Raw genomic sequence first — 25,639 nt, forward strand, 5'->3', positions numbered from 1 at the left:
AGGGAAGAGAACTACACCTACCTATCAATTGAGTAAGGTGCCTGCTGCAGGTGAAGTAAGTCCCTCCCCATCTGGGATGAAGGATGCAGGGTGAGTGTACGGAAAAGTGCCTCAGATGTACTGTGCACTCATAATTTTCGGATCTGAAATTTTCCCAAATGAAGACCGGAGGACACTCAAGCAGGGAGGATACTGATCTTAGATTTCAAAAAAGCCTTTTGCCATTTTGAATAAACGGTGGCACATTGCAACTTAATCTTGTCTACTTTCAAGGATGTTCCAGACTGCTTCAAACCTGCAGACACACCCTCCCTGAGGATAGCTGGGAAATTCATAGATCCGCAAAGAGAAAGAAGACATCATGACAGCATTTACCAAAACGCCTAACCCAATAAACATGCTTATTTGATTTCCCCAAAACCACTAAATTAAATTTTAAAAGAGAAAACAAAAAGACACTTCTCTGATAGAAATTTTAATATGTTTTCAATCCTATTTCTGGGCCCGATTTTCTTTAACTGCAAAATCTGCACAAAATGATGAGATCGAAGCAGGTTGGCAAAGAGATTAGTTATTGACATGTTTATCATGGAAAGGGACGACAGGGAGGATGGTGGGCACAGAGGTCCTGAGGGGTAGAGGAAGTCTCTTATTTGCCAGGGCAATCAATCACACTGGGGTTGGAACAGCAAAAGGATGTAGCCCCTCCACATCACAGTAGCTCAGGGCACAAGCCCTGGCTGGCCAACTGGGCAAAAAGAAAAATACTACATGGATGCATGGTGCCCATCCAGGTTCCTAGTGAAAGCTATCATGTTCAATTCGGTGAAATGACAACCAACAAATTTAATTTCCTGAGCATCCATCAGTCCCTTCACACACAAGCAAGCAGCCAGCCTCACAGGAGTTAATCAGCCACATACCATGATTGTATTCTCCAGAGCAGAGGTTTGGGGTTCTGGGGTTTGTGCTCCCACTGTCCAAGGTAAAAAGCTACAATGAGGGTGGTTTGGGTTTTGTCAATTACACTCCAGCTCCTATGCTCAATTTTTTTTAGCTTAAGTTGTTATTTTAATGATCTCTGTTCCAAATGAGGAAATACAAGGAAGAGGAATGAGGAGGAGGGAGAGGGAGGAGAAGCAAGTGCTCTAGTGTGTCCCACTTGCACTTTTCAAAGCTCCCTCGGCTCCCTCCCCCACCCAGCCTTTTCCTCTGTGCATGAGTCACCACAAGGAGCTGTTTTAAAAACGCCTTGCTTTAATGTTCTCTATCATGATAGACATCAACAGATCCCAGTTTGGCATAAATTGAAGGGGGACCCTAAGTTCTGCTCCTGGTTTCTGGCCCAAGACACCCCTCAAACTCAAAAGTTTACTTAATTTATTCTTATGTTCATTAAAAACAGAACAAAACAAAACAGGGTATCTGCATCTAGGTCACAGTGCCTGGGTACTGACCCTATGGCCTCTTTGGGGTCATGTGCCGCCTTATATCACAGAGAAAAAAGTCCTTTAGAACTGTCCCCAGCCACCTAGAAAAGTTCAGTTCCACTCAGGGATGTTGGATAGCAGGAGTCATGCTATGCAGAGCCTGGGGTTTTGTTTTGCTACTTCCAGCCAACACAAAAGAGGTCAGGTATCCTGGCCAGCTGCAACCACACAAAGCTAGACAGCTATTTCTTCAACCATGGGGACTAGAACTTCCACAATAACATTTCCCACCCAAAACAGTTGCCTGAAGGAAATGAAGGTGAACCTGTTGTGTGTGGTAGTGAAGGACACAGGAATTGAACATGGAAACAATTGGTAGAGCAGAAGAATCAAGGCTGTCACACCTCTGAGGCAGTGGAAAAGGTGTCACAAGACACAGTACTGCTCAGAACCCTTCCCAGAGCATCCTTATCAGGACTGATTCTTGGCTTCAAGTCTGGAACAAAAAAATCAAGGGAAGGAATGCCCTGAATTCCCACAATCCAAGGGACTTGTAATATCACCTGACAACTGGAAGCGTCAGAAGGAGTTGCAGGTATGGCACACCACTGCAAGCCTTGTAGCCTTGGGCACCAGGATCTACCTGGGTGGGAAAGCAGGGAGTCCAAGGCCAAGTACATCACTGGCACTGGGGACACCACTTCCTCATGGTCCACTTCTCTGTGGCAAAAGTCGACAGAAAGGTGCTATTTCCAGCATCAAAAGTGAGTCTTGGTGCAAGTGAGGCCCTTGTAGTCCCACAGTGTGGAATATCCAAGAACCAACCACCGGGCCATGATGAGCATTTCTACTTGAAGAGTAGTTACCAGAAGTAGTGTGAGCAGGGACTCCAGCACCATCTTCCTGCCATAAGTGCACCTGCGATTCCACACAGAACTAGCACCCAGCAGCTTCCCTTCCCAGAAGCCTCACTTCCAGAGCTGTGGGACCTCAGAATTCCTCTCTCTGATAGGAGTGTAAAGCACCCTGAGATAAAATTCAGCTCCAGCCCCACTGTTTTTCCGGGTATATATACCAAATCAGGAAAGTCTTCCAGAATGTTTGGGAGCTAATCAATGAAGTCATTTCTTTGTCAATGGCAAAGGATTTATTTCTCACCAAGTTGGGTGATGCGTAGATAGATGTTCACGGGGTCAAAAGGGACAGGCTCCTACACCCTACAGAATTTCTCTTTTCAACAAATGAAGACAGATGGCGAGAGAGTGGGCAAAAGTAGCCCAGGAGAAGATGAGAAAAGTTTGAGGAAGGACTGGAGTTGAAGGTCACAGTAGTTTGGGCAAGGCAGGTCAAAGTATAGTGGACAGGGCAGAACGGATGGTACAAAATCCAATCAAACCAAGCTTGCTTCTGGAACCAGCTCGAGGATATGGTCACAGCATCAGTCTGGCCCAGGAAGCTGCCAATCTGAGTCCAGCCTCAGTCACCCAGCAAACCCGAGTCTACACCCTAACCCTGCAGGTCCTCTAGCCCCAAACCAGACCCATTTGAGGGACCTGAGCGCAGCTAATTAAGAGTAGTAAACAAGCCTAGCTGTTGACGACGCAGAAGTTTTTCCAAATTGTAGGCTTGTTTTCCTCCTAACAAAAGACAGTCGGACTCCACCTTTGTCACCTTTCCTCCCCTTAAACTTTTCTCTTCTCTCTGCAATCCCTCCACCTGTGCTAACTGCAAGCCTGTGCGAAAACACAGCGGAAGCAGCCCCCTCTCCCGGGACACAGATAAAGGTACCTTCTCCGAGAAGCAGAGGGGCTCTTGTTCGGAGGCTTGCTGCCCCGCCGAGCGCAGGAGGACGCAGCCGGGATGGAGCACGCTGAGGATGCTGCGTTCCTGCCTCTGCGACCAGACCTTTCAGCAGCTCGGACCAACTGTGCTAGCGATGCACTTAGCAATTATCTGCTGGCGCCGACGCCCCGCCTCCTGCTCTTGTGATTGGCTCTCCAGTCCCGGGCAAGACTGCATTGGTCTCGGCCGACCTCACTCATTGCTTTGGCTCCTACTATTATCTAAGCCATCAAAGGAAATAATTCCATGTTTCATTGACAACCTGTAAGGTTCTCTTCCCTCCAGGTGTCGGGGGAGGGGGAGAACTGGGAGTCCAGAGAGAGGAGGGGAGGACAGCTAAAAAAAGGTGGGGGTGGTCGAGAAAGGGAGAGAGGGAGTAGGAGGGTGGAGAGAGAGAGAGAGAGAGAGAGAGAGAGAGAGAGAGAGAGAGAGAGAGAGAGAGAGAGAGAGAGAGAGAGAGAGAGAGAGAGATTCTTGCCCCAGAAATTTAACTTCTACAGAACAAAGCCCATTGCAACAATTATCTGGCTAATTTCCTTATGTCTCCCTCTTGCTGGTAAATATTCCTTAGGCTTGTAGGAATCATATCGGGTTTATGTTGTACCAAAAGGCTCCAGAAAGACGAGCAAGGTTGAGGACTGAAGAAACACAAAGATGCTTTTACTCCTTGGAGGTCATCTGAAGGTCATTTCAGATTGTTCAGGGGGTCCTAGTAAATGCTTTAACTGGTTGTTCATGTGCCTAGTCTTTTCCCTAGAGATCGACTAACTGCCCCAACCCCAGGTCGCCATTTCCCTTTGCACCCTAGCAGAAGTCTGAAGAGAGCTGTTCTTAAAAACCACAAAAGTCTGGGATGTCTCACCACGGAGGGCACAAAGAAGCAGGTCATCTGGGCCTAAGTACCTGCCAGAACCTGTTTGCTAGTTTGTTTGTTTGTTTGTTTGTTTGTTTGGTCTTTTTATTATTATTATTCTAACCTGCCTTCCTTCCATTAATTGCACAGTCTCAAAATTATCAGCCAAAGCAAGCAAGGAAAAAAAAAGGAGCAGAGCCTCAACCTACATATGGTGACTAATTCAGTCTCTCACGCAGAGACCCATAAAGACAGTTTTACTCTTGTCCGGCTTCACATTTGTTCACCATGTTGAAAGGGCATGATTTAGAATGTGCTAAGAAAAATGATTAAGAAGGATCTTTGAAAGATAAAGTTCTTAGAAGATGTACTTCCAAGGCAGAGAGCGGGTCATCAACAGAGCAAGGACTTGCCTTCCATGTACAAGGCTCTGGGTTTACTTTCTGGGTACCTTTAGTTCATTAATTCAAAAGGTAAAGAAAAAATAAAGTTCCAGGTTCACCAGAGCCAGCCCTGCAGGCTTCTCATACTGGAATTCCACCTCTTTGGAAAGGCAAATCCAGTCTTACCCTGTCCCCACTTATCCTAGGCTCTGATCAGCTACCCTATGGTCCTCCACCTGCAAGGGTCACATCTAGTTCACACATATGTGCCTGGCTCCCTAAATATATTCTGAACCCTGGGAGGATGGAGGTACTATTGAGACAGACATGAGTAGGAGATGATTTTAGTATACCCCCCTCTCGTGATGATGCTCTTGGCAGTGTGGTTTATCCACCTGCACACTCCTTGCACATATGCTTCTCTCTAAACAGTGCCCCTAACAACCTCCAAATCCCCTGACCCCTCCATCTGCATCAGGCTACATGTATTTTTACATAACGATAGTATGAGTTCTTCCACTCCTGGTGACAATCAAATATGAACAGTTTCTATGCAAGTGTATTCCCCACATATCTGAGTATGAAGACTAGAAGGCTGGTCCAGCCTGAGCTAGTTTGGGTAGATGTGAAGTTAAGGCAAAACTGTTTCTTCTTTTAGGGAGAGTCCCCTATTTATCATCATTATGTCTATGCGTATGCATTAGCCAGGCAGTGGTGACACTATACATCTCTGAATTACATGCCAGCCTGGTCTACAGAGCAAGTTCCAGGACAGCCAGGGCTACACAGAGAAACCCTGTCTCAAAAACCCTTAAAAAATGCATTATGGGAAGGAACATGCACAATAGAAAAAATGATTATACAACCTCAATTTAAGTAGAGAACCACTTTAACTACATCCCTAAGTTACCAACCCCTCTTACCTTAGACCCTATAAAAAGAGATCTCGGGCTGCAGCTTAAAGCCCTTGAGAACTTTTACCCATGTGCTCTACTGTCAATCATTACAATGCATCCATCTTTAATCTATCTCATTGCTTTTCTCCAAATAAAATTATCTTGCTTCTTTTACAAATCTGCATGACTTTTTATTTTTTCAGTTCTTTAGGTAAGAGGCCAAGAATCTGGAAACATCCAACCCCGGCCTCCAGTAACAGTATTTTGTATATCTGTATAACTCATAGACAATATATAGTTCAACACCTAGGTGTGCAGTTCTGAGCCTCACAGAGCCATCATTCTACCGCTATAGCTCATCCTTGGTAGGCAGAGATGGGAGAGCCCAATTCAGAGTCCTAGAGCTAGAAGTCAGAATGAAGGCTGTGAACCTCCACAGCTTCTGAGATGATGCCAGGGCCCCAGTCCCTTTACCGTCCTTTTCGTTCAGTACTGTCACTGGTCAGAGAGACAAGAATTAGAGCTCTATACTGTCACATACAAAAACCTGAGGAGACCCCTTCTCTTCAAAGGACCCAGACTCACTTAAAACCAGATCCTTGGCTTCAACTCAGAAAAGAATTTCAGAAATAGCCACTGTCAAGCAGAGTTGTGGCTCCTGAAAACATGTGTCTAGACCTCACAGTGGTAGTGCATGCCTTTAATCCTAGCACTTGGGAAAGCAGAGGCAAGCAGATCTCCAAAATGCCAGGTCAGCCTAGTCTACAGAGTGAGTTCCAGGAGAGCCAGCCAGGACTGTTACACAGAGAAACCCTGTCTCAAAAAAAGAAAGAAAGAAAGAAAGAAAGAAAGAAAGAAAGAAAGAAAGAAAGAAAGAAAGAAAGAAAGAAGAAAAAGAAAGAGAAAAAGAAACAAAAAGGAGATGTGTTTGAACATATTTTCAGCAAGAGGGTGAAGAGAAGAAGGCATTTAGGAGGAAATGAAGGTGCAACTGAGGAAATGGCTGTGGGATTCACAAAGAGAGGCAGCCTTAGTTGTATTTACAGCAGTAATATATAGGATCCTGGTGGGTTCTGAAACGTTTATCTTCAAAAAGTTGCTAAGGAACTTGTTCTGTTTTGCTTTGTTAAACACTGCTGCCTAAAGCAACTTGGGTAAGACAGGGTTTATTTCACATCTCAGGGGTAGTCCACAGTTGATGGGCATCAAGGCAAGCACTCAAGAAGAGCAAGTACTGAAGCTGAGACCACAGAGGTATACTGCTTACTGGGCCACTCTCTCTGACTCGTGATCAGTATGCTTTTCTCTTCTCTTTTTTTATTTAGAAATAATCATTTTACATATCAATCACCCTCCCTGTCCCTCTGGATCCCATGCTCCCTACCAACCCCCCAAATCCATCCCACACCTGCTCCCCAAGGGTGGTGAGGCCTTCCATGGGGGATCATCAAAGTCTGTCACATTTGGGGGAAGGCCTAGGACTCCTCCGTGTATATGGGCTGAAATAGTATCCCTCCATAGGGAATGGGCTCCCAAAATCCATTTGTGCACTAGGGATAAATACTGGTTCCACAGTTAGAGGTCCCATAGCCTGCCCAGGCCTCCTAGCTGGCACCCACATTCAGAGGGTTTGGTTAAGTCCAGCGCTGGTTCACCAGCTTTACGACTGGGATCCCTGTGCTCTCACTAGGTCAGGTCAGCTGGTTCTGTAGGTTTCTCTAGCAAGGTCTTAAATGCTTTGCTCATCCCTCCTCCCTCTCTACAACTGGATTCCAGGAGTATGGCTCAGTGCTTAGCTGTGCGTGCCTGCTTATGCGTCCATCAGCCACTGGATGAAGGCTGTTCAGGAGGCCTAGTTTGGTCCTGTGCTGGTTCCCCAGCTGGCAGACTGGGGTCCATGAGTTCCCACTTTCTAAGGTCAGTTGTTTCTGCAGGTTTTCCCAGCATGATCTTGACCCCTTTGTTGGTCACTCCTCCCTCTCTGAAACTGGATTCCAGGAGTTGGGCTCAGTGCTTAGCTGTGGATCTCTGATTCTGCTTCCATCAGCTATGGGATGAAGACTCTAGGATGGCATTTAAGGTAGTCACCATTCTCATTATAGAGGAAGGGCATTTAAGGTACCTCTCCACTATTGCTTAGGCTCCTCGTTGGGATCATCCTTGTGGATCTCTGTACAATTCCCTAGTGCCAGATTTCTCTTTAAACTTATAGTGGCTCCCTCTATTGATGTGTCTCTTTTCTTCTTCTCCTCTGTTCCACCCCCTACTCAATCTCCCTGATCCCTCATGTTCTCCCCTCTCCTCTTTCCCCTACCTCCCTCCTCTCTCCCACCATGCTCCCCATTTGTTCAGGGGCTCTTGTCTTTTCCAATTCACTGGGGGACCGTGTATGTCTCTCTTATGGTCCTCCTTGTTTCCTTGCTTCGCTGGAGGTGTGGATTGTAGGCTGGTAATCCTTTGCTCTATGTCTAATATCCATATATGAGTGAGTACATACCATCATTGTCTTTCTGTGACTGGATTACCTCACTAAGGATGGCTTCTTCTAGTTCCATCCATTTGCCTGCAAATTTCAAGATTCCATTGTTTTTTTTTTCTGCTGAGTAGTACTCCATTGTGTAAATGTACCACATTTTATGTATCCATTCTTCAATTGAGGGGCATCTAGGTTGGATCAGCATGCTTTTTATGCAGTGCAGGACTGCTTTCTCAGAGATGATACAGCACACAGTGGGCTGGGCCCTCCTACATCAATTAGCAAGAGAAATGCCCATAGACTAGCCAGAAGACCATTAGCTAGGCAATTCCCCAACTGTGGTTCCTTCAAATAACCCTGGTCTGACAGCTAAAGCTAACTAGGGCAAACCACACATTGTCAACTTGATAATATGTCACTTTAAGCCATAACCTTTCATTTTTTGTCCCCCAAATCAGCTTTAAACATTCCACAGTCTTGAAAATATTAGCACTTTAAAACGTCCAAGTGTCTTTTCTATGGGTTCCTATAAGATGGAAAAAAACAAGTTACATACTTTCTTGTTCCTAGAGGGAAGAATCAGGACACAATTACAATCAATGAGAAACCCAAATTGAACAGTGTAAAAAGCTCAGTGTCCAACATCTTCCACTCAGTCAAGATCTTCTGGGCTCCAAAGAGCTGAAGTAACTCCCCATCTCTGGCTTTGCAATCTGTAGCCTACACAGCTTGTCTTGTAGGCTCAGGCTGGCTCCACTCCACTTCAGCCACTATCTTTGGTGGGTGTCCCACATCCTGCCATCTCCAACATCCTAGACTCTCCGCTGAAAAAGAGGTTTCACTTTTCACTAGTTGATTCCTGCCCTCTCTTGGGAGACTCCAGCCCTTGACACTTGGTGCCAAGCTTCAACCTCTCACTATGATCCCTTCCACCCTGGGGTCTCTACTTCCCCAAGACTGCACCTTCACCAATGGCCTCTGCAGGTCTCTCACAGTGCCAAGACTCAGTTTATCTCTATGGCATCTTCAATCTTGAAGCTTTCCTGCCACCAATAACAGCACTACATGGGAGACTCACATGAAAGTTTGGCTGCCAGCTTGAGACATAGCTTCTGCTGCCTAGACATGATAAGTCTTGGCTTCTCTCTGAAGTATCACAGATCAGGCCTCCATTATATTTGTATTTCTCTCAACATTCTTATCATCCAAGCTCTCATATAACAGTCCATTAAGTTCTATGCACCCTAGGCTTTTCCAACCCAAACACTTCAACAATCCTCTCCCAAAACAACATGGTCAAGTAGGTCAAAACTACACCCCACCTCTGGTTCCAATTTCTTTCCCTAATACTTTAACAAACAGACATCATCATGACCCAAAGCAGCTTGTGGAGGAAGGGGTGTATTTCAACTTACAGGTTACAGTCCATTGTCAAGGGAAATTAGGACAGAAGCTCAACCAGGAACTGAAGGTGAGGCCATGGAGCTAAAGTGCTTATTGGCTTGATTTTTCTGGCTAATGTCCAACCTGAGTTTTTAAAAAATGCAAGACCAGCTGTACAGGGGTGGTACCCACTACACACACACACACACACACACACACACACACACACACACACACACACAAGCACACACAAGCACACACTGTACTGTACTGAGCCTTCCAACATCAATTAGTAATCAAGAAAATCATATATATATATATTATATATTTTATATATATTATATATGGTTGAGGCAATTCTCCAGTTGAAATTTCCTCAGATGTACAATGTGTCAGGTTGACAGCTGAAGCCAACTAGAAGAGAACCTAAGTGAGATCACTAGGAGGTTCCTCAGGGTCCCTTAGTGGATGACATTTGATAAGGTATAAGGCTGGGTCTCAGGCATGCAAGATGGTAGGATGTCTTTGCCATAAACCAAGCTAACAGTCTTGCTTGAGATTTCCAAATAATGTCTGGGAGAAGGAATGAGGTCATATATCAAGATCACATGCCTTGATCCTGATTCATTGCTATTTTAACATAAAATATCCATGTATCAAAGGGATACGAGTCTGCCACTTTTCACTTCTGATTGTACCGGAATTCTTGCTTCTCAGCTAGAGGGAAGCTTTATCCAGACTCCAGGATGAGGGCCTCCTCCCCTCCTCATAATTTTCTCCATCTTTCAATCATGCTTCAAGTATCTTCTCCATCAAGTACTTGAGGGAATGAAAGGATGTGGGATGTGTGGTTTTCTTGCGTGTCATCTTCTCAAAACTGTCAGTCATTTCCATAGTGACTTTCCCAAAATGGGCATGGCTAGCAGGAGAGACACTATGTAATAGGAATCAAAATGTAGGATAAGGGGTGTAGCAAAACATTTGTTTCCATCTTAGCCATTTGACCAGGTGAGATTTGTATAAAGGAATATTGATAAAACAGAACTCCTCTCCACCTCTAAAACTGACACTGGCCCTCAAAATCTGGCATGTTTGGTTATGGTGTAAAACCATAAATAGCATCTCCATAATTTAAGCACTGTGAATTCTGGGAGAAGCTCTATACCCCCATTTTACCCCTTCCTCCACCCTCCACTGCTCTCCGTGTGTGTGTGCATGTGTGTGTGTGTGTGTGTGTGTGTGTGTGTGTGTGTGAAGTGGGGAGGAAGGAGAGGGAGAGAGAGAGAGGTGAAATTAAATTATGATTATTATTTTCATGAGTGATGGAGATAGGGCAGTTCTGTCAGTAGAATGATGGCCTACTATGCACAAAACTCTAGATTTGATCCCCAGCACCACATGAAACTGGGTATGTAGCTCATACCTGTAGCCCTGGAATTCCAGAAACAGAGGCAGGAAGATCAGAAGTTCAAGGTCATGGCCCAGCCAGATGGCTCAGTGAGTAAAACCACTGGCTGCCGAGTCTGACATGCTAAGTTTGATTGCGTGTGTTAAAATGAAGGAACAAACACCCACAAATTGTCCTCTGACCTCTATAAGTGTGCCATGTCATATACACACACAAAAAAAAAAATAAATGTAATTTAAGGAAAGAAAGTCAAGGTCATCTTTGGCTACATGACTAGTTTAAGGCCAGGCTGGGCTATATAAGATCCTAGAGAAGGAAAGGAAGGAAGAGAGAAAAGGGAAGAGGGAAGAAGTAGACGTTGTGGCATAAGCTTGAGCTATATGAAATACTTTACCAAATAATAGTAATGATTTTTTAAAAAACAGATTTCTCTTGAGCACCCATCGAAAGTTCAATTGTCCCCAAAGGAAAGACAAAGCATTACAACTGACTTTCTAAAATGCATTACCTAAAATACCACACACACACACACACACACACACACACACACACACACACACACACACCAGAGTAGAGAGGAAGGGAGGGAGAGAGGAGAGAGAGAGAGAGAGAGAGAGAGAGAGAGAGAGAGAGAGTGCCAGCAAGAGTATGGACTATAAACAGTTGTTTATGTCAGTGACTTTTAAACCCATTGATCATAAAATAGTCTCTTTGAGAGAAGGATGGTCCCTTTGTGTCCCATAGATCAACGGCTTAATTATGGGAGCTGGAGAATGAATATTAGATATGCAGATCTCACTGATTACGTTGTATCAAATATTAGCCCCATACAATTTAAACTCACCTGGGTATGGAGTGTACTGAATCCCATTTTGTGGGTAGCAATGACAACTCAACTCAATTTGATCTAACAGGTTCCAGTGTGTTAGTGGTCTGAAAGACTTCGGTGCGAGGATTCCTATTACATTTGAATTGAGTAATTAGGGAAGGAAATACAGGTTCCTTTATTACAAGACAAATGAAATTTCAGCCAGCAGAACTGCCACCTTCATGTGGGTAACCACACATTGCATAAAATCCCCCTGACCTACATGAGATGCCAGAGGAGTTCCATTCCCCCTTCTGTTTATACCATTTTCGCAGTTATCATTTATTTATGCCAGATTCTGTTCCGAAAAGGGAGGAGAGGAGAATAAATCTGGGCAATGCCAAGAAAGAAGGAAATGTGTGAAAACATGAGCAAAAAGACTTCCAGCACCAGGTCTTTGCTAATTGATGAGAGCCGTCCAATACCGTTTCAATGAGTGCGTGCTAAGCTAGTACAGGGATTTCTGTCTTTGTCTTTTCTTATATGTCTTATTTAGAATTGGATGAGAGAAAGGATTTTTCCTCTTCAACACCTCTCCAAGCACCCCTTCCTCAGTAGAGAAACACACATCTTTCCTTGCTAGTTAATGGCAGGTGTAGGACCTCAGGCAGTGGCCAGCCCTCCCTTTCCACCTCCCTGGCTCACCATCCAATCAAACCTATGGAACAAATGACATTTCTACAAAATCCAGGAAGAGATTGTAGCTGCCAGGAGAGTGTAGTTCACCAGGCACCATTCTTAGTTGTTTCATGAATTACTAATGACTCTACATAAAGTTTGTCTTACATATATCTTCATGAAATTTCAAGACTGGAAAATTTTATTATTTAAGACAATGGTAAATAAAAGCAGGTAATTCTGTTCATTCAAATCATGATTGTATTTATTGTGAGCCAGTGTTGTAAAGGGAGAAGAAAAGGAGTGAGAGAGAGAGAGAGAGAGAGAGAGAGAGAGAGAGATTTTAAAGGCTAAATTGTCCATCTAAATTCTGTTTTGCTTTGCTTTAGTTAAATTTTTATAAGAAATGTGCAGCTGAACACTGTTGTGAAATATTGTCCAACAGTGTACCAATGGACAGGAACTGAAGAATAACATTATAAAAGTTGGCATGTCTTCCATAGGGCTGACAGAACACATACGGGGAAATGCCCTCTGGGATGAAGGAATATAGCTATCAAACTCCTGTCTGCCAGCACCCAGGTTTAAGGGAGTTGTTTCCTCGGAAAAATGCATTGATTATTTTATCAATATGGTCCGTACACCAACTTCTCATTCATAACACAGGGGAAATCACACTGTCCCTAGGACTCCTGGGAGATGACAGCCAACCCTCCTTAGAGCACTCAGCAGTGGCAATGCCTGAGCCTGGACCAGTCGGCATGAGGCTCATCATTACCTGACTATGCTGTACCACTCAGATGAGCTCCTGGAGTAGAGCCTGAAGATGTCAAGAGGAGCAAAAAGACACTCCCAGCCACACCTTGGGACAATGATGTTTCACGTCCTGTTGCCTACAACAGGGGGCAAACTGTTCTATTAGTGTACCATCCTAGAGGAGAACATCTAAGGTAGCGAAGATATGATCCAAGTGGTATGCCATAGCCATTATTTCTTCAAATGTACTTATTTTATTTCCCAAGATATGCGAATTTTATAGTCTGTTCCAAAATACACCCATGCTTGGAGTAAAAGTTAGTTGATAGAAAACGCAAACTGATGTTGAAGAATTTTCTGCAGTTCCCCTGTATTCAGCTAGATAAATGTGTTTTCTCAGTGCTCATGAGCTGCACATGCTCTCTTCTTCTGCCTCTCCCACTGCCACCTCCTCTGCTTCACTTTCTCCTTCCCTTCCGTTTTATAAGAAGCAGGCGATAGTATAGTGATGTACAGAACTTATTGAGGAAATGAAATCAAGCTTAAGTATCTTGTCTTGAGACAGCATCAAGTATCCAGGGAGGCTGGCTCTAGAATAAGACTCAGGGTTGTGTGCAACAGATGACTTCCCTTTTGTGAGAGAAGACACCTTGATAATCTTGTCCTCCTTTTTTCTTTAGTAAGCACTCTAGGTTTCTTCATGCCTTTGTCATACATACATATCACTGTGACTTGTCACATTTGCTTCCCCCTCCCCCCCCATCACCTTCGCTGGTCCTCTACTTATGTGAAAGGCAAAATAACAAATACAAAAATTCTTCTAAGGAGATTTGAGCTTTGCGATGGTTACCATTGTACTCATCATCTTGGCAGGAATCTAGAATTACTGGAGAGGTGTCCCTCTAGGTACACAGGCAAGAGATTATCTAGATTAAGGTGAAGCCCTTGAGAACATCTGGGGAGATTATTTTGGTTATATTGATGTGAGAAGGCTTATCTTGGTTGTGAGTGGGACTGTTCTCTGGGCAGAAGATCTGGAGTTGTATGTAAGGGAGGACAGAAGCTAAGCGGCTAGTGTGCACCCTGCTATCACCCTGCTCTTCCTCTTGGTGGTAGATGTGGTATGGACCCACTGCTTCAGTTCCCTTGGTCTCCTCTTCCTCCCCAGGGACTTGGACCCTCACATAGTCAGAATAAGCCCTTCCTCCCTTAAGTTCCTCTATTCAGAGCATTCATCACACCAGCAGGAAGGCAGATGAGAACAGGGTCTTACATAAGAACCATGGACTACAGTGTTTTAAATGCTGCATTTACTTTCCCCTTGGGGAAAGATGGCGCCCCTCCGAGCCTAGCTCTGCTTGAGTATAGTTCCTCAGCTTTTACACCACTTCCCTGGGTTCACCCTCAGAAGGCAAGCGTGGGATCCACGTGGCTCCCAGAACTCCCAGTTTCCCTTGATTTCCCCCAGTAGAGTGAGAACTCTGATCTTTCCATGCCACATGGTAGCCAAGAGCTCTGAACTCCCAGAGGGAACTAATAAGATTGCCCTGTGAGGGGCTTAGGTTGGAAACTTTATCAGCCTGGAGAAATGGTTCTGTGGTTAAGAGCACTGGCTGCTCTTCCAGAGGACATGGGTTCAATACCCAGCACCCACATGGCAGCTCACAACTGTCTATAACTCCAGTTCCAGGGGATCCAACACCCTCACACAGACATACACGTAGGCAAAACACCAATGCACATAAAATTAAAAATAAATTATTCTTTAAAAAAAGAAACTGTGTTTATCAACGAGTCACATTTTCATTTGATGATATTTTAAGTTCATAGGAAAATAACAGTTTATTATAAACTAGGTCACTGCATTCATGTGAGGAACAAGGACTGACCAGTGGTTTCTAGCTCCTACAGAGAACAGGGTGGAAGCCTGGTGCTATCTTTGGCTATGAAGAGGCTCCTGTGGGAACCCTGGGAAACAGGTCTTTAATGGGATGGATGGGGAAAAACAGCATCTTTCTTAAGACCTGGCTTCCACACCTCTTCCCCTAAATCTCATTGTTTATTTCTCCCGGCTCACCTTTCCTTCACATCCATCTCTCCCTTCTCTTCTTTATCGTTCCCACTGCCCTATTCAATTTTTAATACCAGTTCTTCATGATCAATGTCCCCGAAAGTCTCTTTCACTTATAAGTCAGTCTATGCTAATCATGAAACTGCTGACAGGAAAGGGAACATGAAAATCTAACTCAAGAAAATAAAATTCCACTTTGTTGTATGTATGTGTGGGGGGGGCGGGCAATAGTTGGTTTTTAAAGATTTGAAGCTAAAAGGTGTTTACGAGGGCAGAGTGACATAAAGTCATAGCATAATGGTTTTATTGAGCATTTTATTGATTTTTCTCAGGAGTTGGGTTGGAATATTATTCTCAGGTAACCTCAGCAAATGATTCCACAGCACCAAAATTCATTAGCATCTGGCCTGTTTGCAATCATGCAGTATGGATGGGATGAGAGGGTCTAGGGGACCAAGCTGCAAGGCAGGTGAGGAAGGAAGGAGGGATGCTGCCAACGTTTCAGCTCAAAGCTTCTTAAACAGTAGGTTTATGGAACACCTGAAGGTAGGCGCCGAAAATGACCTGAGTGACGGTGCTGAGAATGCAGCTCTTCCTTCTTGTCGTTAAAAGGACTAGGGCAGCCTTAGGCTTTCAGAAGAAATCTCTGAAATGACACAAGTTTCTTAAGACAGGGCCCAAAGCCATGGAGAACAGGTCTACCAGTGAGTCACAGCCATGCCACTGTTAGCTGCCAACAAAGGTGACCTTTACATGGATCTCCAGCTTCCAGGGTGTCGGTGATGTAGAGCATCTGTGAACCAGTGTCCAGTCCATGATGTTTCCCTTCGTCTCTGGCAAGAGGAGCAGTCGAATGTTTCAGATCCACACAGGGATGTTTTGGTAAAGCATATAATCAGTTGCACAGAAATCCTAGCCAGGATTCTCCATCAAGACCAGTTGGTTAAGTGTTTCCTGGAATTATAAAGCTACAGTACAGCTTCCTGGAAACAAGACTTTTAAAAAGACCCTGCCAGATTCTCACCTTGACACCAAAGGATCTCAGACAGGGTGGATCATAATCAAAATTTTAGTAAAGTCCCTGCCCTGTACAAAGTTCTAAAATGCAAGACTATCTACAGAAAGGTTCACTGTTTAAGTGGTAACAATGATGTAAGTTAGGACCTGGACGAAGCTCAGGGCACAAAACATGCCACCAGGGCTCCACAAATATTTGTTCAAGGAAGGAAGGTACTGTCAGACAGATTGACAGGTGGGTGGATTATGTGTTTAAACCTTTGGCCTGTTTAGCATAAACCTTTCTTTCTAAGAGGGTGTCTTTGTTTGTTTGTAATTTTATTGATGTTATTTTGGTTTTGGTTTTTTCTGATGGGGTTTTTCTGTGTAACAGCCCTAGCTGTCCTGGAACTTACTCTGTAGACCAGATTGGCCTCGAACTCACAGAGATGCTAAGATGGTATCTTGAAAGGAAGGATTTTCTTTCTTAAGTTCACAAAGATTAGGAATTTATCCCAAACATCATCTCTCTCTCTCTCTGTCTCTGTCTCTGTCTCTCTGTCTCTCTCTCTGTCTCTCTCTGTCTCTCTCTCTCTCTCTCTCTCCTTCTGTCTCCTCCCCCCTCTCTTCCCTCTCTCCCACTCTCAGTCCCCCTCCTCCTTTCTTCTTCTCCTTCTCCCCATTCTGTGTGTATGTTGTGTACACATGTGTATAGATGAACCAGAGTATAGACATGGAAACCAAAGAAAGATGTCCGGTATCCTATTGTCACTCTCCACCTCATTCTTTTAAGTCAAGGTGTCTCACTGAAGCTGAAGCTAGGCTGGTGCCTCCTGAACCCCCAAAATCCTCCTTTGTCTGCCTCCTAAAGCATTAAGGTTGCAGCTTGTGTGTGACCATGACCAGATTTTTACACAGGTTCCGGGGATTTGAACTCAGATGTTCATGGCAGGGTAGCAAGCACTTTTGACCACTGAACCATAGCCCCACCCCTCTCTGTAAGTTTCAATTCATATATGCAACCATAAACAAAGATACCGTCAATTTTTTTCTGATTTATCTCCTTAAACATCTTCAAATACCCAGATTCCATAATATATGGAATTTGCCCCTGGATGATGGGGTGCTTGTTAGTGATTTGATGTGAGTTACTTTGGATGACTCTTTCACCTCACTGCTGCCCTTTCAACTACCAAAGTCATTGTTAAGTATGAGGGATTGCTGGAGAGTTGTGGTTTGGGGAAATTCTGCTAAAATGCAATGTGCTTGCTTTGCATTGGTTAGATGGAGCTGCTTCCAGGTGGGTTACACAGAGTAAATTTATATCCTCAGTTTTTGAGATTGGAAGTACCAGGTTCATATCTGCCCAGTCAAGCTCTACAGAGATTGTCTTCCTCATTGTGATCTCACACTGTGGACAGCAAACTCTTGGTGTCTCTTCATAGAAGGACTCTCATCCTTTAGGACCCTGGTAACTCTTATCACTGTGACATTATCTAACCTTTAAGCACTTCAGCACGATTATCAAATGTATGCGCGTGGCAGGCTATAGTTGGAGTCTTAATGTTATTTGAATAGTTTGAAGTTAATTCTCCCTACAGATGAAGAAATAGAATGGGTGCCTGACACCCTAACAGCTCATTCCTTCCAACATAATTGTCCCTAGCTTCTGCAAGCTGCCTGCCTTTCTCTGCCTTTCATTTTGCCTCTCCTGTTCCATGTTGTTTGCCAATAAGTTAACCAGTTTTCCATATTAGAATATTAGCATAAAGCATAATGCACAAACCCCCAATAATCTGCACACCACAGTAAATGATATGCTGCAGTAGTTGCTCCCCCGCCCCTGCCTGCGAGCTGTCTGCCTTTCACAGCCTCCTCTGTATCTTGGATCTTTGAAGTAATCCCCAACTTCCCATCTCTATGGGTTTCTCAAATGTCCTCCTCCTGACTCCTGAAGAGCTATGTCATAACCCTGTTACATATTCTCCAGTCACAGAATCAGACCTGCCTAGTAGGTACCTCTTCCACTGAGAAAACGCCGGGGGAAAGCAACCCTGGTAGAAGTGGAGGTCAGTAGATACTTATAGAAAGAATGTCTCTACTGTCAGTTGGACATAACTGCCACATTCATAGCAGGCTGGAAGAAAGATATGACCAATGGACAATGTATCCTGTGTGTGGTATGTTTTGTTTTTGTTGCTGTTTGGATGACTGTGTGGTTTGTTGGTTGGTTTGTTGATTGATTGGTTGGTTGGTCGGTCGGTTGGTTCAGGAAAGGTCCCACTGTGTATCCCTGGCTGGCCTGGAAATAGTTATGTAGACCAGGCTGGCTTCGAACTCACAGAGATCTGCCTTCCTCCAGCTCTGAGTACTGGGAATAAAGGCTTATACCACTAAGTCTAGCTATGGTGCTTTATTTTTAAATTAACAAAGAGCTGGATTAGGAGTCAGTGTTCTGGTGTTGTTTCATAGCTCCATCCCTGTGTACTCAGAGCAAATATCTAACTTCTGTGAAGCACAATATCCACAACCATAAAAACATCCATCAGTGTGTCCATGACAGATATAGTTAGGAAGATGACCACATGAACTAAGGTGACTGATCTCATTGGCACATGGCTGGACACACAGCAGTAAGATCATGGCATTGACATTACCAAGCATGTATTAGATCGGCATCAATAGCTATGAAACATGAACATGACTTCTATTGGTTTCTTTCCTTATTCATGTGACCAAATACATAATAAGAAATAATGAAAGCTTTTGTTTGGGCTCAAATTTTGAGCCAAAAAGGGATGGTGTGGCAAGGGGAGCATGGAGAAGCTGATGAAAAGGGGAGCATGGAGCAGCTGAAGGAAAGGGAGCATGGAGCAGCTGATGGAAAGGGAGTATGGAGGAGCTGATGGAAAGGGGAGCAAGGAGGAGCCAGACATATTACATCTAGTTATAAAGCAGAGAGATGGATGCTGATACTCATCAGTCTTTTTCTTTGTTCTTATTTTCATTCAGTCTGGACCTGCTCCCCAGTCTAAGAGCTGGTGCCACTCATGAGCTCCCTTCTCCCATTAAACTTCCTTGGAAATTCCCTTAGAAACACATCCAAACAGGATTCTCCTGGATAATTCTTAAATCCAGTTAAGTGGACAATGATGATGATGGTTACATCCTCCAAGAGAAACTACTAGGTACAAGGCAATCAGTGCTTTGAAGATGACTTAAGAATAAACTTAGAGAAAGAGCGGTATTTTAGTAATAATAAAACAATGCAAATAAATCTATTACACATATTATAAATATGTTAGAAATAAATAATATGTTCCTAAAGTAAACTGAAACAGCATCTAATTGAATTAAAATCATAGGCAATAAACTGGAAAACTAAAAACATAACAATTGATTCACAAATTAAATAGTTCATTGTCAAATGCAAGCACTGAAATTAATAAATTAGAAGTTCACTCAAGTAGAAGACAGAAGTACAATTACTCAAAGTAAGAAACTAGAAAGAAAAGAAGACACACCCTCAAATACAAAACCAGAAGCACTGAACCCTAGAGAAGAGAAAGGGAGGACTAGCCTTGACCTCATTGACACAGGAAAAGACTGTCTGAACAGAACATTGTTAGCACAAACATTAAGATCAGTGGGGACTCAGGGAACTAAAAAGCTTCTGCATGGCAAAGGACATCATCATTAGGATAAAGAGGCAGTCTACAGAATGGGGAAAGATGTTTACTAACTCCACATCTGATAGAGGTCAAACTATATAAAGAACTCAAGAAACTAGATAGCAAGACAACAAATAATCCAGTTTTAAAATGGAATATGGATCTAAACAGAATTTTCAAAAAAGCAAACTCAAAAGGCTGCAAAACACTCAAAGAAATGGTCAAGATCCTTAGTCATTGGGAAAATGCAAATAAAAAATACTTGGAGATTTCATCTTACACCAATCAGAATGGCTAAGATCAATGAAACAGATGACATTTCATGCTAGTGAGGATGTGGAGTAAGGGGAACACTCATACATTGCTGGTGGAATTGCAAACTTGTACAGCCACTGAGGAAGTCAGTGTGGCCATTCCTCGGCAAGCTGGGAATTGATCCACCTCAGGACCCAGCTATATCACTCTTGGAAATATACTCAAAAGGTGACTGATCATACCACAGAGATACTTGCTCAGCCATGTTCATTGTTGTTCTATTCATAATAGCCAGAAATTGGAAACAACCAAGATGTCCTCAACAGAAGAATGAATGAAGAAAAACGTGGTGCATTTATACAGTAGAATATTACTCAGCCATTTAAAAATAAAATCATGAAATCTACAAGTGAATGGACAGAACTAGAAAAAACTCATTTTGAATGAGGTAACCCAGATCCATGAAGGCAAATAGGGTATGTATTCGCTTATATGTGGATATAAGCTATTTAGTCAGTGATAACCAAGCTACAATCCATAGAACCACAGAGATTAGAAATATAATAAGGGACTGGGATTGTGGGGGAAGAAAGATCTCCCTAAGAAGGGGAAATAAAATAGATAGTGGGTAGATGGAGAGAACTGGAATGGGAAGATCAAAAGGTGGGGGAGAGGAGGACAAGGGAGAAAATATGAGGAGAGATAGCCAAAATTGAGGGCCATTTAAGGGGTGGTATGGAAACCTAATACTTTAGAAGCTTTCTTACATACATACATGTATGGAGGTGATCTAACTGAAATTACCAAATAATGGGGAAGACACAGCCCCAACTGGACATCTCTTGTCAACAAATATAGCTTCCAGTGCCAGTATTGGGTATAAGCTAATTGTGTTGTCAGCCAAAGAAGTCCCATGAGAACTCTCAAACAAACAAGGTTGTTGCCAAGACTATAGGTTGTTCTCCACAAACTGATGGCAAGGCCTCTTGCTGAAGACAACACCTTCACAACTCTTTGAACATGGAGAAGTTGAACTGGTGTCTACATCACTACATGCCTTCAGCACTACATGCTAGCATCTTTGGTACTGGAAGGTACTCTGCAGGCTACCAAAGGAGAAACGTAAACACAAACCCTTTGATCTACAATGGTGTCCTGCCTGCAACATGATGGAGTGATGGTGGCACAAAGCTTGTAGGAGTAACCAAGCAATATCTGATTTGACTTAAGGCTCACCCCACAAGATAGAACCCAGACCCAACACTGCTTGGATAACCAAGAACCTGAGACTAGATAGCCTATGGATCTAGGGTAAAACCAAATACTGCTGTTCTAAAAGAAAAAAGTAGCAATAAAATGACTCCTAATGAAATTCTGCTATACTCTGTGGTAATATCTTGCTTGTATAAATAAAGCCTGTCTGAAGGTCAGAGAATGGAGCTTGCCACCAGCTAAACATAGACATCTGGATGTCTGTACAACCAGACAAGAAGTGAGCTGGCTGGATGGAAACAGGAAGTGAGATGGCTGGGTGGGGAAATACAGACCTCTATGGTTAGCTAGTGGTACACTCTATTCTCTGACTTTCAGACAGGCTTTAATTGTACAAGCAAGATATCACCACAATAATCATAGACCAGTGCCGTCCTCAGCCATCATCAGAGAAGCTTCTTCCTGCAGCAAATGGGAACAAATACAGAGCCCCCAGCCAGATATCGTGCAGGGAGTGAGATACCTTGTAAAGCTCAGCCCTAAATAGGATGTCTCCCTCAGGGCTCAGGGAACCTAGTAGAAGAGGAGGCAGGAAAAGTGTAAGATCCAGAGGGAATGAAGGACTCCAGAATCAACTCCTTCTAGACACAACAGGACTTCCAGAGACTGAGGCAGCATACACAGGGCCTACATGGGTCTGCACCAGATGGGTTCTTTGAGCTGAAAGTAGAAGCGGACACATGCCCCCACCCCTAACCCAGAAGCTATCTCCAGCTGATAACCACTTGCAAATGAAATTTGATTTTCACCAAGGGAGCCTCACTGGGGAAACAAACTACTCTTAGGGGTAGGTCCCATGGCTAGCTGTAGATGGACAAATGAACTCACGAGCATCTCTGAAGGTTCTCTGTCTCATAATGTCATGCCAGGGTTTTTATTATTTTATTTCATTTCACTCATATTCTCTCACTTTTTTAACCCTACAGGTAGTTTGGGTATATATTATGTTTTCCAATCTAGTGTTTTATGGATTCCCGAGTGTCCTAATGAATGTGTGTCTACATTGGTATTTGTTTCTTGTGCCTTTTGGGGGGCTCTTTTCCTTTGTTTGTTTTGTCTTATTCCAATGTGTTACTTTTTGTTTAACCTGATTATATTATATTGTGTTAATCATTTAGAAGCCTGTTTGTTTTCTAATAAGACAAAAAAAAGGAGTAGATACAAATGGGAGGAGAAGTGGAAAGGAATTATAAGTAGAGGGAAAAGAAACTGTAATCAATGATATACTATGTAAGAAAAAATCTATTTTCAATAAAAGAAGGAAAAGGAAATCTAAGTACAATAAGGGAAATACTGGACACAAAGTATGTGAAGAGATTTTATATTAGAAGCTGTAGAGGGTAAGTTTGTAAATATGAAACAAAATCTAAGCACAATAAAAAAAATGATGACTTCACCTGAAAAAATCTGCAGCTGGTGGGAAACAGAGCAACAAGTAAACCATAGGACAAAGAATGAGATAGAGATTATTTGCAACTAACAGTCCAGACAACTAATTTATATGACATGTGAGAATTTCTTATAAATCAACAAAAAAAACAGTAACTAGCAAGAAAATGAGCAAAAGAAAGAATATTTCTCCAAAACTCAAACATAAACAGGAGCTGACCCTGACTAAATTCAAAATAAAACTACAGACACTTTTCATTACTCATAATGACACCTATCCTAATAGTAACACTGCCCAAAGGGGCATGGCCTTGATGATGCTCTATCTACTGGTAGAGAAAGTCCCTAGGTCTTTGTAATTTCATTTCTAGGAATTTTGTACTACAGTTAGGTCCCTACATGATCTAACCAGCTACTGAAGAAGAAAAGTCATGCTGGATAGGCCTTGACATGTCAACAGACCCCACAGTACAGTGCTATCTAGTTAGAGCAGGATGAAGAACCCCATGAATGTTGCCAATAGTGTGTAAAAGCAGAAAGAAAAGAGAGGCAAATATTTACAGGTACATGCATCCAAAGATGTAGAGGGGACCACAGGGGCCTGGAAGCAGTGAGTGGCCAGGAGGCAGAGATGTCTCACTTATGCCCAGAGCAGAAGACAGGTGGCTCTCAAGTGTATATCTACTAAAACACCTGATTTTGTATCATGTGTTCATAGTATTTTTGGAAATAAAATAAGCCTTAAAATCTTTGTCTTCTTTTTGTTAATGAGACCTTACTGTTTTTAAGCTAAACAAAACACACATTCACTATTAGGAAAAAGCACAGGTTGGAAGAAAGATAATAGCAAAATTAAATGGTCAAGGGCCACAGAAACAGTGCCCTCATCATTTCTGCTGCCCATCTACCAAGCTGTTGAAAAAGCCATGCTCAAGGGGGTTTGTGCTTAACAAATGGGTCTCTGTGAAAGTAAGAGCCCCAGCACACCCCTGTATTTGTGTGAGGAGATATTGGACTGGGTGGTCTCCCAGGCCCCACTAGATACAGAATCCTGTAGAGCTGCACTTTGATCTTTCCCTGCAGTCATTCTGTCAGCTTGTTTCCACATTATCCCACAAATTAAAGCTTGCCAGCTACTGACTATTGCTTGAAGCTTCCCCTTCATTTAGATAGTTTTCCATCATCAAGCTTTCTCCGGATGCCAGGTTGATGGTATGAGCAGACTCGGCATCTTTCTCATTACTGAGACTTGTATTTCTCTTGATCCCAGCGTGTAGTAGTTCCAGTTTTCTAAGCATCAGCATCACCTGTCCTTTCCATGGAAACTAAAGTTGGGAGGTAGGCTCCTCTTCCAGGGATGCTAAGGCAAGATGGTTCTCAGGAAGGCAGGCTCCCTTGCCTAGTCATAATGGTCTGCAGCTTAAAAGACATCAGGGCTGCATAGGGAGGAATCTTGGAAGAGGGTATGCAAAGACCACAGTTTAATAAGCAGAAGAATGTAACAGGATTTCTGGAATATAACCCATTCTATTCTGAAAATCTGAGAGTGAGCTGGCTGCTGCATTTGGCTTTTAACCCATAGCCACTGTCCCTCAGTTCTTTGCAGATGGCTAGACCTAGTCCAGAACCCATCCTAGGCTTAGTGGGAGCCACATGGCTAGGTCTCACCTATGGAATATGAGCTAAATTGGTGGGCCATCCCCAGGCTGAGGGAGGTGGTGTGCTTTCTCAGCTCCTTCTTCCTTTTCTGCTTGAGAGAACCCAGGACTCCAGGAGGTGAAGTCACAATGCAAAAGGGGCCTGGTTGATAGAGGGAACCATTTTGGGGCTTTCAAGAAACCTGGCACTAAGGGAAATTCCCAAGAATACACAAGGATTACCCCAGATAAAACTCTAAGCAATAGTGGAGAGGGGAACTGAACTGGCTTTCCCCTGCAATCAGATTGAAGACTACCCTAATTGCCAAACCTTCATCCAGTAACTGATGAAAGCAGATGCAGAGATCCACAGCTAAGCACTAGATCAAGCTCTCAGAGTACAGTCGGAGAGAGGGAGGAGTGACAACAGGAGCAAAGGGGTCAAGAACATGATGGGGAAACCCACAGAAACAACTGACCTGAGCTAGTGAGAGATCACCAACTCCGGATTGACAGCTGTGGAACCTGCATAGGACTGAACTAGACCCCCTGAATGCAGGTGACAGTGGGTGGATTGGGCAGTTTCTGAAGCTACTGGCAGTAGGTCTAAGATGAGGGGAGGGAGGGAGAACTGAGATTGATATGTAAAATAAAAAATAAATTTACAAGGGGAGAGGCTAGTTCCCCAGTGCTTCAGGGAGCAGAATTCCCCCTTCCCAGTGCCAGGCTGGAAACTGAACTAAATCTTTACCTGTAGAAACCACAGCAATTTTTCCAATCGCCTAACTGACAAAATGGCATGATCAGAACTACAGGCCAAAATACACCCATAGAAAATTTGACAAACAACAATAATATTGAAAGTTAAATGTCCCAAAGTAGATCAAAGTAGAAATTGTAGTATACAATGTAGCCATTAAAACACACATCTTTAAACTAATGTTTAATGCCATGCAGATATGATATAAAGTTAAATGATCTCAACGTTTTTTTGGCCACAGAGTCTAGCAGCAGAGTAATTGTGAAATAACTCAACTGTTTCACTCTCTGAAGGGGGGATGTATGGATGACAGAATTATTTTAAAGGCACTTTTTGCTTTCTGTCAACCCTTCTTACAGGGTGGCTCTTCTGGTGCATTTTGGAACTGCCTGAGCAAAAACTCATCTGTGCTATTGCTTCAGCTCCCAGTCCTGCTGTTCTAAGCAGGGGCAGGGAGGGTAAGTCTAGCCTGGCAAGAGGCAATAATGAGCAGGAGAAAATCCAGAGGCAGTAAGTCCTCCATTAGAAACACCAGCACCCAGCACCCAGCACCCAGCACCCAGCACCCAGCACCCAACACTGTTCTGTTTTTGTTGTTTTCCATGGTGGTTCTCAGTGAGCTTGAGGCCAGCCTGATCTGCAAAGTGAGTTCCAGGACAGCCAGGACTACATAGA

The sequence above is a fragment of the Cricetulus griseus genome (genome assembly GCF_003668045.3).
Source record: "Cricetulus griseus strain 17A/GY chromosome 1 unlocalized genomic scaffold, alternate assembly CriGri-PICRH-1.0 chr1_1, whole genome shotgun sequence".
NCBI lineage: Eukaryota > Metazoa > Chordata > Mammalia > Rodentia > Cricetidae > Cricetulus > Cricetulus griseus.